This window comes from Lissotriton helveticus, chromosome 5_1, assembly GCF_964261635.1.
Source record: "Lissotriton helveticus chromosome 5_1, aLisHel1.1, whole genome shotgun sequence".
NCBI classification, from domain to species: domain Eukaryota; kingdom Metazoa; phylum Chordata; class Amphibia; order Caudata; family Salamandridae; genus Lissotriton; species Lissotriton helveticus.
The window spans coordinates 358379301-358392969 of NC_136065.1; the positions used below are offsets into that span (position 1 = coordinate 358379301).

General features: G+C 46.2%; 1 protein-coding gene across 2 annotated transcripts in view; it reads left to right on the forward strand.

Moving 5' to 3' along the window:
* PRDM16 (PR/SET domain 16) overlaps nucleotides 1-13669 on the forward strand; it is a 1067934-nt gene that overhangs the window by 660781 nt on the left and 393484 nt on the right. The gene's annotated exons all lie outside the window — the stretch shown is intronic.

Genomic DNA, 13669 nt, shown 5'->3' on the forward strand with positions numbered 1-13669 from the left:
GTGGTCCACATGGCCCTCTCCTTTTTATTTACATTTCCCCCCTCTGGGATGGGTTCCCCGGGGCCTAATGAGGCTTGGGGGTCACATGACCCCATCCCTTTCATTTATATTTTGGCTCTGGAGGATGTGGTACCTGAGGACTAATTAGGCTTAGGGAGAGGGGCCATGTGGCCCACCTCCCCTTTACAAAAAAATGACCCAGTTCATAGGGTCCCCAGGGCCTAACGAGGCTCAGGGAGGGGGCCATGCATGCCCCTCTCCTTCAAAATAAAAACAGCCCTTGGGAATGGGGGTCTCCAGGACTAATGTGGCTCGAGGAGGAGGGCCACATGGAACCTCTCCTTTATTTAAATTTCAATCCCTGGAAAACCTTGTGGCCTAATAAGGCTTTGGGAGGGCTGCCATGTTGCCTGCTCCCATTTTTAAAAAAATGACGACCCTCCTTCCGGGAGGGGTGTTGAGCCCTCCTATATCATCACAGATGTCCCGAAGTACCACTAGTTAGTTAATGGGTTATGGTTTGGTGGGTTGGGCAGGGTAGAGGAGTGGGTTTATTTCAATTTATTGGCTTTACTTACAGTACAGATGCTTTTCAGGCTGGCTGATTCCACTTAAAGTAGAAACTGTGTATCAAAATGGCAATATTGTGTCAAAATGATTATGCTATATGTAAAACTTGCTTGTTTGGAAAATAATAAAAACAGTTGTGAAAAAAAAAATGGATGACCCCAGTGATGGGGTTCCCTGAGCCACAAGAGGCTCTCTGAGGGGGCGAATGGCCCCTCTTTCCTTATGAAAAATGGACAGGCCTGGGGGATGAAGTCCCCAAGGCCTATGAAGAAACGGAGATGGGGGCTGAGAGTGATGTAAAAAGTGAGGTCAGAAAACATTATCCACAGTGTTAAACAGTCATTTCTACATTCAAATGGCCATTTTCACTCACAACTTTACTTCTTGAAGAACCTCTATGTACGTTATAAAGAGTATCATAGTATTACAGCATAATCTTCTACTTTTAGACTCATGCATTCTTAATATTAAACTTGACTCATTCATGTTATTCATTTCATTGAGCAATTTAACATCTGCATGTTATTTCCATTGTATACCTCTTTTCCTGACTTTACAGATTCAACTTTGTCCAAATCTTTAGAGTGAACACGTTCTGAGTTTGAAGACTCTGTTCCATCTTATTGCTCTACCTGGGGGGAGGTTTTACCAGTCTTTCTATTCCGGAAACAGTATTTCCCCCAAGCTTCCTTACTCAAAGCGAGGCTTGCTAAAATGTTTTTATTGAGTTCAGTGAATAGTGGAGAAATATGGAGAGATGGTTGAGTTGTTGAGTGGGCAAGGATGATGCAGACATTAGATGTTACTATTGCTCAAAAATCCTTTCTTTCAGTTGAATATTGGTACTTTACAAGCAGTGTAATTCAGATTGCAGTGATGAGCACTGCAATGTAGAAACATGTAGAAATGTAACTAACTGGTTTATCGATCAGTTGTGGTAGTGAACCACATGCAATCTTTAGTCTTTGAGATGTGTTGCTAACCGAGCTCTGTCTCTTCTGTACATTTGAAGCCGAGTTGGTCATGGAGCAAAACCATCATATTCTACCCAACAGAATCTGAGTCCACCCCACAATCATTTTTGCTGCCTAAATTTCAAATAGGTAGTGGATCTTCCACAGGCCAACCTCCACCATAGCACCTTCACTACAATGTACAATCAACTGCACCCTCAAAACAGGCACATTACCCGATGACGGGAAATGTGCAGAAGTCAAAACCCTCCTCAAGAAGCCGCAATGGACCTCAAGGACTAAAGACCCATCTCTCTCCTCCCCTTCACCACCAAAGTCACGGAGAAGATCGTCAACAACCAGCTCACAAACTTCATAGAATCCAACTTGATCGTCGACACCTCTCAATCCGAATTCCGCAGCAACCACAGCACAGAGATCGGCCTCCTAGCTGCCATTGTCGACATCTGCACTATCCTCAGCCAAGGCCACACGGCAGCCCTCCTCCTACTAGACCTCTCAGCAGCCTTCAACACCATCTCCCACCACACACTAGCCTCCAGTCTCCACAATGCCGGCATGCAGGGAACTACCATTGATTGGATCTGCTGCTTTCTCACTGGCCAAACTCAAAGAATCAGATTCCCACCCTTCCTCTCTGAACCCACAGAGATCACATGCGAAGTACCCCAAGGATCCTCCATCAGCCCCACACTCTTCAACATCGACATGGCCCCACTTGCTATCATCATCAGAAAACATGGACTCAGCTTAGTATCCTACGCCAACACCCACCTCGTCCTCTATCTCTCCAAGTCATCCGACATCACCAGACACAGTTCACAGGGAGGAATGAAGGACGTTGCATTCTGGATAAGAAGCAGCTGCCTCAAGCCCAACTCGGAGAAAACGGAAGTCCTCGTCCTAGGGTCCACCCCCTCCGCTTGGGACAACGCCTGTTGCCCCCTGCCCTTGGCAAACCCTCCCACTCCCACGCACCATGCCCGCAACCTCGGCATCATACTCGACTCCTCTGTCACCATGAGCCGACAGATCAATGCCATATCTTCCACATGCTTCAACACCCTCTGCAAACTCTGCAGGGCCTTCAAATGGAACCCCAAAAATTCAGAAGGACCGTCACCCAAGCACACATAACTAGCAGACTGGACTACGGGAATGCCCTCTATGCCGGCATCAACAAATCTCTACGCCACAAACTCCAGAATGTCCAGAACAGCGCAGCCAGACTCATCCTCAACATCCCACAACAAGACCACATCACACAGCACCTACGAGACCTCCACTGGCTCCCTGTCAAAAAAAGAGTGACGTTCAAGCTGCTCACACATGCTTACACAGCCCTTCACAACACCGGACCCCAATACCGCAACAAAAAAATCTACTTCTATGCCCCCAAGAGGAACCTCTGCTCAGCCGACCTTGCCCTGGCCAAAATCTCACACATCCGCAGAACCAGAATGGGAGGAAGATCCTTCTCCTACATCATGGCCAGGTCCTGGAACAAACCCCCCCTCAGTATCAGGTGAACCCCCACACTGCAAGCATTCATGAAGAGCTTCAAGACCTGGCTTTTCGGATGAGTCGGAGCTTCCCGAAATTCCCTCTCTCCCCCAGCTCCTTGAGACCCACACGGGTGAATAGTGCGCTTTACAAACCTCCGATTGATTGATTGATTGATATAAAAAGGTTACATCATTAGAAGTGTGCTCATTACTGATAGAAGTGTGCTCATTACTGAAGTGCTTTCTCTTCCTCTATTAACTTAGTAGTAGGGTTTTACCAAGTACAACTATCTAGGCCCTGATCAAAAGATACCAGCCCACTCTTAGCCTTCAAAGGCGCAGGATGCATACTTTGTAAATAGAGATTGTGGGGCGGGGTGTTTGATATTTACTGGGTGCACAATTTGCACCTGATTCCTCTTTGTGTATGTCCTAATGGTCGAAGAATCATGGAGATAGCATATGATATCATACCAAGGTATTTATGTCTATTATTTGCCCAGAATAATTGTCCCAGGTTTGACCTGCTGGAAATGGTAATGGAAAGGGTAATGGTAATGCTGAGTTGGTCACCTATTTGATTGAGAATCCTAGTCTATTTTTGGCGGCATACTTAGAAGTGGTCTTGCATCTTTCTCCTGGAAAGTGGACCCAATGTGATAAAGCGTGTTGCTATGTGCAAAGGAAATAAAGTGGACCCAATATTTATACTAGAAATGCTCAGGTATGGCAGTAGGATACTGAAGTTGTTGATGTTTCATGAAATGCGCAAAATAAATGTTTAAAGATTCATTGATCAACAAAATGACTATGGCCATCTTCGCCATTTAGTGCATAGTATTGCGTATCATTTACCTATTATCCAACGGTTATGCTCAGTTCAATTTTACATTTTAAGTGTGTTATAGTTATTTATATGATTCTAATAAAATCTACTGGGAAATAACAATTATTAAAAACATATCACCGAAATGATGACATTCTGCTAAGCAATATATAAAAAGTTTTGCTCAGGGCTACCAGAGTTCATGCAAACCACGTGACCCAGCAGGCTTCAAGATGACTTTGGAAAAGTTAATGCCTTTACAGTCCACATAATAAAGCTTCACACATGGTCCAGAGATTATCAGCGTCATGTGCTGATAACCATCACCTTGCCTTTTCACTTTACTGTATGACCAACACCTTTTTCTCAGAGACGATTGCACAACCCTGAAGATAAGGCAGGACGAGAATAAACTTAAATCGGTGCACTAACAAGACTGCTCTTGTAGCCAACTGCATAAATGTGAACTTTATCCTTCTACCTCATGGTAGTGTGATTAATGTTCAGTGTAGATTTACCCTTTCAACAGCTCCTATTCCTACAGACAAAGCGATGAAGGAAATAGCAACAGATTCTCATTGATCTTATTCTATTAAGTTACTAGCAAACAATCTGCCTGCTGTAGGAGTAGGGATGGAGGTATGCAGACAGAAATGGATACATTATTGATTTTAATGCATAATAATTACAACAGAAGAGTCAATCAAGGAAAAGTTACGATTTTTTAACCTTATCGAGTTGAGGTTTTAGAGATAATTCACTAGGATTAAAATCTGTGGGTTTTTCAAGCAGGGACATTGAGATTGGTTGCAGATATCTCACATGAGTGTAAACTGTTACAAATTCTTGAAACAATGTAAAGTATTTATAAAATATGATCAGACATAATCTATTCATGTGTGTGAAACATAAATTGGCTTCCAAAGAGATGTATACCATTATAAAATGTATATTGGAACGTTAAATTAGGCACTTTGAAGTCATCAGTCTACTGTCGGCAAAACGTTTATTATATCTACTAGTAATGCAAATCAATGGAAATCTTAATCTCAATGGAAATACTAACATGGATTATCAGGGGAGTTTTGTGTTTACCTAAACTCTACCATTACACAATTTATATAGTTGTATTTTGAATACCCATATAACTATCTTGTAAACCTCTCTATGTTTTTCTCCTCACCGGGAATTACTTACTTACATTTCAAGAGCATATTAATTTTTTCAGAGGTAAGATTTTAAATACTTGTTTCTCAACTTCTTGAAGAGATATCCAACAGTAAACAGAAGTACTAGTTCAAATAGAAGAAATATTTGCCTGTGTCATGACTATTCAACCGTTTACAGATCTTATAGCTAGCCCCTGAATTTCTATTTCAAGATATTCCTTTGTATTCTATATAGGTTTTATTGCTTTAAGTAGAGCAACTTTCCATCAAAAGGTGAAATACAGGTTTTTAAATTACAAAATGGGCCTTTTAACTTTCTTTTAAAAATAGATTTCAGACGTGATCCCATGGAATGATGTAGCATTAAATGTTCTTGAGATTACCATTGGTACAATGTAAACAGGCTGATGGTAAGTGTCCCTGGCCATTCTTTCACTTTTCTATAGTTTGGGGGAAAGGGAGTAGCTCATGATTCCATCATGAATGCTGAGTGGATTGGTGTCTATCTATCTATCTATCTATCTATCTATCTATCTATCTATCTATCTATCTATCTATCTATCTATCTATCATATTGCTATAGATATAGATTTAGGAATGGCTATAGATAAATGTCACTGGATCCTTGACCCTAAATGGCCGAAGGGAGAAAAAGCTCCTTCTGAAAATATGTCCTTGAGTTCTAGAATCTGCAGATATCTGCAGATTCTTTACTGCCACAGTGTACTTATACTTTCTAAAACTAAACCCATTTTGCCCAACCCTAGTTCCTTTTTAAACAGCAATTTCATAAAAACTACTAAACAGATTTAAACAAATTAGACCAGAGGAATTAAGAAAACAATAAATGCATTTCTTCTGAAAATACTGGCTCAACCATAACTATACTGGTGCTATCGCCATCAGTGCAATAAATATAAAGACTCCTATTATTGTATAGCATTCCCTAGGTTGTAGAACATTCTCTAGTTTATAGAATAGTATTATCAAGAGTATGTAATACCATAAACAAAGCAACCTCAGTGTTTTGTGTATGGAGCTTGTTGAGATAATTGTCCTGAGTATTTACTTATCTTACTAGATCCCTGAAACTATTATCTGATTTTTTTCCGATGAAAAGACTGTGGTGAACGTGTGATACAAATGGTTCTTCAGTTTCCACCCACTGCAAAATGGATCACGGCTTTGCTAAATAAGGATACATGTGCTTTAGATCCTACTAAGTGGGGCATAATGCATTTACTGTTGATTACTACAATTCTCCTCCTTTGACATGTACCAGTGGACCTCAAGGAGAAGGTTATTAAGGACAAATCATCTGTTATGTTATGTTATGTTACGGAATTTTGTACTGCGCACAGCTGCCCCAGCTATGGGGCGTCCTGGCGCATGGCAAGTAATAAGCAACACCTACAGGGAACATAACAATAAAGAATACAAAGGCAATTTATTCAAACAAAAAAGTTTTTAAAGCTTTACGAAAAGCTAGAAGATCAGCAAGCAATCGCATCTCAACAGGAAGAGAATTCCAAAGCTCAGCTGCTCTGACCTGGAAAGAGCGGCCACCTACCCGACACAACCTGTATCGGGGGATCACTGTAAGAGCTTGACCCAAAGATCTTAGAGAGCGGGCAGGCACATACCAGGACAGAAGGTTCGCGAGAATTTGAGGACTCCCACCCCTCAAAATCTTGAACGCCAGACACAGCACTTTAAACTGGATTCTTGGCCTGATAGGCAGCCAATGCAGTGATCTCAAGATGCCGGAGACGGAACAGGTTCGGGGTAAGCCAACAATGGCTCTCGCCGCGGCATTCTGAACGCGTTGGAGGTGGGTAACCTCCGCCACATTAGCCCCGACCAGAAGCGAGCTGGCATAGTCCAGGCGAGATAACACTGTGGCCTGGACTATCAACTGCCTTGTGCGATGGTCAAAAAACTTCAAGACGGGACGCAGCGACCGTAGTATGCCAAAGCAACAGGCCGCAGTTCTCTTCGTATGGCCCACGAAGCTGAGGGAGGGATCCATCCATACTCCAAGGTTCTTCAACTCTGCGACCGGAATGGGGGCCGGCCCCAGTTCCGCTGGCCACCATCTGTCTCCCCATAGTTCCGACCTCCTACCGACGATCATGATCTCAGTTTTCTTTGCGTTGAGCTGGAGACAGTTGTTCTTCATCCAGCTCGCCACCGCCCTAAGTCCACTCTGAAACCTGGGGGCATCCCGGTCCGCATCCCCGCTGATCGTAACCGCTAGCTGAGTATCATCGGCATATGAGACCATGGTCATGCCCCATTACTTGACGACCTCAGCCAGCGGTCTCACGTAAAGATTGAACAACGTGGGACTCAGCGAGGAGCCTTGCGGCACCCCCTGTTTCAAAGGATGGAATTGGGACTGGAACGGTGGGATAGCAACGCTAAAGAAACGATCGTCTAAGAAGGACCGGAACCACTGGAGGGCCAGACCACTCAGCCCAATCTCCTCCAGGCGATGCAGTAGGATGGGATGCGAGACAGTATCAAACGCGGCGCTCAGATCTAATAACACGAGCGCCGCTGTCTGCCCCGCATCCATCACCATGCGAAGATGTTCAGCCATGGAGAGAAGGGCGGTCTCCGTGCTGTGCCCAGCACGGAACCCGTTCTGGGTGGGATCCAAGATGTTAGCATGGATGAGGTAAGCTGAAAGAACTTTGTTGACATGGGCCTCCAATACTTTGGTCGGCCACGGGAGCAAGGAGATAGGCCGGTAATTTTCAGGTTTCTCTGGATCCAGGGAAGGTTTCTTCAGGATGGGAGAAACCACCGCCCGCTTCCAGCTAGCGGGTACCGTGCCTGACTCCAACGAGATATTAATCAAGGAGTGTACCACGGCCCGGCACACGAACGACCGATCTCTAAAAAGAGTCGGTCTAAGCGGATCAGCGGGGGACCCCGATTTAACCTGCTGAGCCAGGAGGTCAAACCCCTCAGATGTCATTGGGGGCAGCACGTGCAAAGAGGTGTCTCCATGGATGTTAATCGGAGACTCAACTGGAGGCCCTGTATGAGGGAACGTCTTATAGATGTTTTGGACCGTTTCCAGAAAAAACAAAGCAAGAGCCTCACAGTGATCAGTCGAGCCAGTCGTCGGAATACAGGCTCGCTTTGCTAGAAGATCCTTCATCACTTTAAAGATGGTTTTGGAGGGGTTGGAGCTGTTAGCGAATTCAGCAGCGTAGTAAGCTGCCCGCGCTCGGCAAACAGCCCGATGGTAAATTTTGACGGAGGCGAGATAAAAAGCTTTTTTCCCGTTATCGTACGCCTTCCGCCAAGCCCTCTCCGCTCGCCTACAGCTACCCTTGAGTGTACGTAAGGCACCATCGTACCACGGACTTGAGTCCCTGGAGCTGATCTTACGAGCGGTGATAGGAATAAGGGCGTCAAGCGCCTTGGAGATCCAGGAGCAGAACCTATCGTAGCCTGTGTCAACAGCTACCAAAGGTTCTAAAGGCTCCGCGGCGAGGACACGATGTAAGTCCTCTAGCCGTAATTTGCTCCAATGCCGTCTCGCGACCAACTTAGCAGGGAGAGTAGTAATCATTCCCGGCAAAGGGGTACAGATGGCAACCAAGGAGTGGTCCGACCAGCCAAGGGGTGTGACGGCAGTGACAGAAGCGTCTGCCAGGTTTGTAAAAAACGGATCTAAAATATGGCCGCCTATGTGAGTAGGCTGCCGAACCAGTTGCACGAGCTGAAGGGCCTCCAAGTCAGCAAGGAAACCACTAACCGTAAAGATGTTAGGGTTATCAAAATGTAAATTAAGGTCTCCCAAGATGGAGAAGTTGGGGCAACCTACCGCCAAAGAGCTGACCGCATCGGGGAAGGCAGCTCTGAAGGCCACATCGCTTCCAGGGGGGCGATATACCACCATCCCCGAGAGTGAAAAATGTGAGGTGACCAGAATTTTAAACACCGCACTTTCACACCCCGCAATAGTCAGCCCCGACCAGCTACAAGTGAAGCTGGAACGCATGGCAAGAGCGATTCCCCCTCCCCTAGTAGATCTATTAAGGGTAAAGACAGAAAAGTCAGAGGGGAATGCCAGATTGATGATAGCCGCATCGTCGTCCTTCATCCACGTCTCGGTGATGGCCACGATGTCCGGGGCCTCCTCCTGTATCAGGTCAAACACGGCCTGATGATGCCGCACCAGAGACCTGGCATTAAGACTGAAGATGCGAAGAGCAGGCTCAGGGCGATTGCTGTGACGAGCAGCCGTAGGATTATCCTGTACGATCGAGGTTGGAGGATCCAACGTCCACCCACCGCAATCACAATGATAAGGGCCAACTAAAGGATGTATAGGAGGAAGATTGCAACTTACAGTCGAGCGTCCTATGTCCCGCAGAGTTTCGCTAGTGTACACAAACATGGCAAGGAGTGCCGCGACCACACTGAGATACAACGGGTGCCCACTGAGCCCTGCGCGCCCGGCGCGTCCTTGTCGCGGACGGGCGCAGACGGGCAGGACTCAGGCACGACTCCGGCTAAGCGATGGCGTCCCGCTGCGCGTTCCCGCTGCGCGTTCCCGCTGCGCGGGAAAGGACGACTTTAAATAGGCGAGTCGAATGGCACCACGAGCGAAGAGACGCTCCAAGATGGCGCCCGTGTAAAAAGCTACCCAGCCCAAGGCAAGATGGCGCCCACCGATCCAGCCCCGGGACCCGGACCCGCCAAATGGCGGTGCTTAAACCTTTTATATGCAGGTAAGAGGGCGAGGAGCAATTCCCAGATGCTAACGCCTAAAAGCAAGGGACAAATCAAATAATAACAAAGAAAATAGAAAACAGGTAATTAAAAGCAGCGCGGCCACAGCGTGACCTGCAGGAAGCCAATTCCTTGACCAAATGGCTAAGTCTAAGTCCGCCTTAAATAGGCGAGTCGAATGGCACCACGAGCGAAGAGACGCTCCAAGATGGCGCCCGTGTAAAAAGCTACCCAGCCCAAGGCAAGATGGCGCCCACCGATCCAGCCCCGGGACCCGGACCCGCCAAATGGCGGTGCCTAAACCTTTTATATGCAGGTAAGAGGGCGAGGAGCAATTCCCAGATGCTAACGCCTAAAAGCAAGGGACAAATCAAATAATAACAAAGAAAATAGAAAACAGGTCATTAAAAGCAGCGCGGCCACAGCGTGACCTGCAGGAAGCCAATTCCTTGACCAAATGGCTAAGTCTAAGTCCGCCTTAAATAGGCGAGTCGAATGGCACCACGAGCGAAGAGACGCTCCAAGATGGCGCCCGTGTAAAAAGCTACCCAGCCCAAGGCAAGATGGCGTCCACCGATCCAGCCCCGGGACCCGGACCCGCCAAATGGCGGTGCTTAAACCTTTTATATGCAGGTAAGAGGGCGAGGAGCAATTCCCAGATGCTAACGCCTAAAAGCAAGGGACAAATCAAATAATAACAAAGAAAATAGAAAACAGGTAATTAAAAGCAGCGCGGCCACAGCGTGACCTGCAGGAAGCCAATTCCTTGACAATTCCTTCTCTAGGACTTGCTATATTGAAGTGAGAAGATTCTATAGTTATGGACTCTCATTACTTTTGGGAAGACAGGGAGTCACCCCAAAAAAGTATAACATTATTTTGACTCATCACCCACATTAGTGAAATATTTCAAAAGAAACAGCAATCACATGTTGTCTCCGGATTTCCTAACAAGTCTAATTAATACTTGTACCTATTTGGTTCCTGTTTGTTTACATTAATCAGATTCTGATAACTCCTTGAGTTTATCCAACTATTAGTTTAAAAAAAAGATGTTGTCATACTGCTGCAGTAGCAGCGGGCATGGCTCGCAGGTGGGGAGGTGGGCAAGGGATCGAGCGGGATGTGGGGTCACACGGGGACGGGGGGGGGTCAATAATACAAAATAAAAATAATTAAACCTACCTTTCCGCGGCCTGGATCCCACGTCTTCGCTGCTCCTGCTCTCCTGCCTCCAACAGAAACAGGAAGCAGGCAGCCAGGCTCCCTCCCCTAAGCCAAATACAATATTCCCGCCTAGCGTTGTGATTGGTTGGGACCCCGCGCAGCTGTAGGGGATGGCATGTTCTGAGTGTGCATGACTGGTTTGGGTGGCCCGAAAGGGCTGATCAAACAGTCTTTGCGCATTCAGAAGTGGGCAAACCACTCCTGCTGTGCCCTGCTCGGAGAGCAGTACAGGTCTGCCCACCGACCAGCCCGTAATGCGCACAAAAAATGGTAATAGCTAAAAGTTATTACCTTTTTATGTTTTGGCTTTCTTGCACTGCGAGAAAGCAGTGGTGCAGTGCTCCTCCACCACGAGCGAAGAGACGCTCCAAGATGGCGCCCGTGTAAAAAGCTACCCAGCCCAAGGCAAGATGGCGCCCACCGATCCAGCCCCGGGACCCGGACCCGCCAAATGGCGGTGCTTAAACCTTTTATATGCAGGTAAGAGGGCGAGGAGCAATTCCCAGATGCTAACGCCTAAAAGCAAGGGACAAATCAAATAATAACAAAGAAAATAGAAAACAGGTAATTAAAAGCAGCGCGGCCACAGCGTGACCTGCAGGAAGCCAATTCCTTGACCAAATGGCTAAGTCTAAGTCCGCCTTAAATAGGCGAGTCGAATGGCACCACGAGCGAAGAGACGCTCCAAGATGGCGCCCGTGTAAAAAGCTACCCAGCCCAAGGCAAGATGGCGCCCACCGATCCAGCCCCGGGACCCGGACCCGCCAAATGGCGGTGCCTAAACCTTTTATATGCAGGTAAGAGGGCGAGGAGCAATTCCCAGATGCTAACGCCTAAAAGCAAGGGACAAATCAAATAATAACAAAGAAAATAGAAAACAGGTCATTAAAAGCAGCGCGGCCACAGCGTGACCTGCAGGAAGCCAATTCCTTGACCAAATGGCTACGTCTAAGTCCGCCTTAAATAGGCGAGTCGAATGGCACCACGAGCGAAGAGACGCTCCAAGATGGCGCCCGTGTAAAAAGCTACCCAGCCCAAGGCAAGATGGCGTCCACTGATCCAGCCCCGGGACCCGGACCCGCCAAATGGCGGTGCTTAAACCTTTTATATGCAGGTAAGAGGGCGAGGAGCAATTCCCAGATGCTAACGCCTAAAAGCAAGGGACAAATCAAATAATAACAAAGAAAATAGAAAACAGGTAATTAAAAGCAGCGCGGCCACAGCGTGACCTGCAGGAAGCCAATTCCTTGACAATTCCTTCTCTAGGACTTGCTATATTGAAGTGAGAAGATTCTATAGTTATGGACTCTCATTACTTTTGGGAAGACAGGGAGTCACCCCAAAAAAGTATAACATTATTTTGACTCATCACCCACATTAGTGAAATATTTCAAAAGAAACAGCAATCACATGTTGTCTCCGGATTTCCTAACAAGTCTAATTAATACTTGTACCTATTTGGTTCCTGTTTGTTTACATTAATCAGATTCTGATAACTCCTTGAGTTTATCCAACTATTAGTTTAAAAAAAAGATGTTGTCATACTGCTGCAGTAGCAGCGGGCATGGCTCGCAGGTGGGGAGGTGGGCAAGGGATCGAGCGGGATGTGGGGTCACACGGGGACGGGGGGGGGTCAATAATACAAAATAAAAAAAATTAAACCTACCTTTCCGCGGCCTGGATCCCACGTCTTCGCTGCTCCTGCTCTCCTGCCTCCAACAGAAACAGGAAGCAGGCAGCCAGGCTCCCTCCCCTAAGCCAAATACAATATTCCCGCCTAGCGTTGTGATTGGTTGGGACCCCGCGCAGCTGTAGGGGATGGCATGTTCTGAGTGTGCATGACTGGTTTGGGTGGCCCGAAAGGGCTGATCAAACAGTCTTTGCGCATTCAGAAGTGGGCAAACCACTCCTGCTGTGCCCTGCTCGGAGAGCAGTACAGGTCTGCCCACCGACCAGCCCGTAATGCACACAAAAAATGGTAATAGCTAAAAGTTATTACCTTTTTATGTTTTGGCTTTCTTGCACTGCGAGAAAGCAGTGGTGCAGTGCTCCTCCGCCCTAGTGGAGGAACCGCCCCTGTACTGCTGCTTTAGAAACTAGTTAATTCTTAGTAAGAAAATCAGGCAATGGCATGGCAACAAGCCGACAAATGATCTCCTAGGTGTCAGGTGTCATCACAAAAAAAAATCCACACCCTGTAAATATGGATTACTAAATTTAAGTATGTACGCGTCTTTGTGAATAAATATTTCCTAAATAAGACTTCTTCTATTAACAAAAATCACTGAATGCAAATTTCTTGTCTGTTGGATAAATATAGGCCGTATGCCAGTCTCTAAATCACAACACCCAACTCTTGATGGGAAAACATAAAAATGTATTCAAAAGATGTTTCAATATGCGTCTCAATGATCAGAGATTCTCATTATAACAGTGGTTTTGCCATTTTGATTTTGGATAAGTATTGATATGTATGGAGGGGCAAAGAGGCACAGACTAGGGACTAAAATATAGAATATCATTTAAAGTTTACTTATGTGATGTCCCCTCTTCATTTCCTTTGCTTTATTTTTTAATCCTTTCGGTTCTTCATTTTGTCACAAATGTTCTTTTTTCATATTTTATGCACACTTGGTTTGTGTTGGC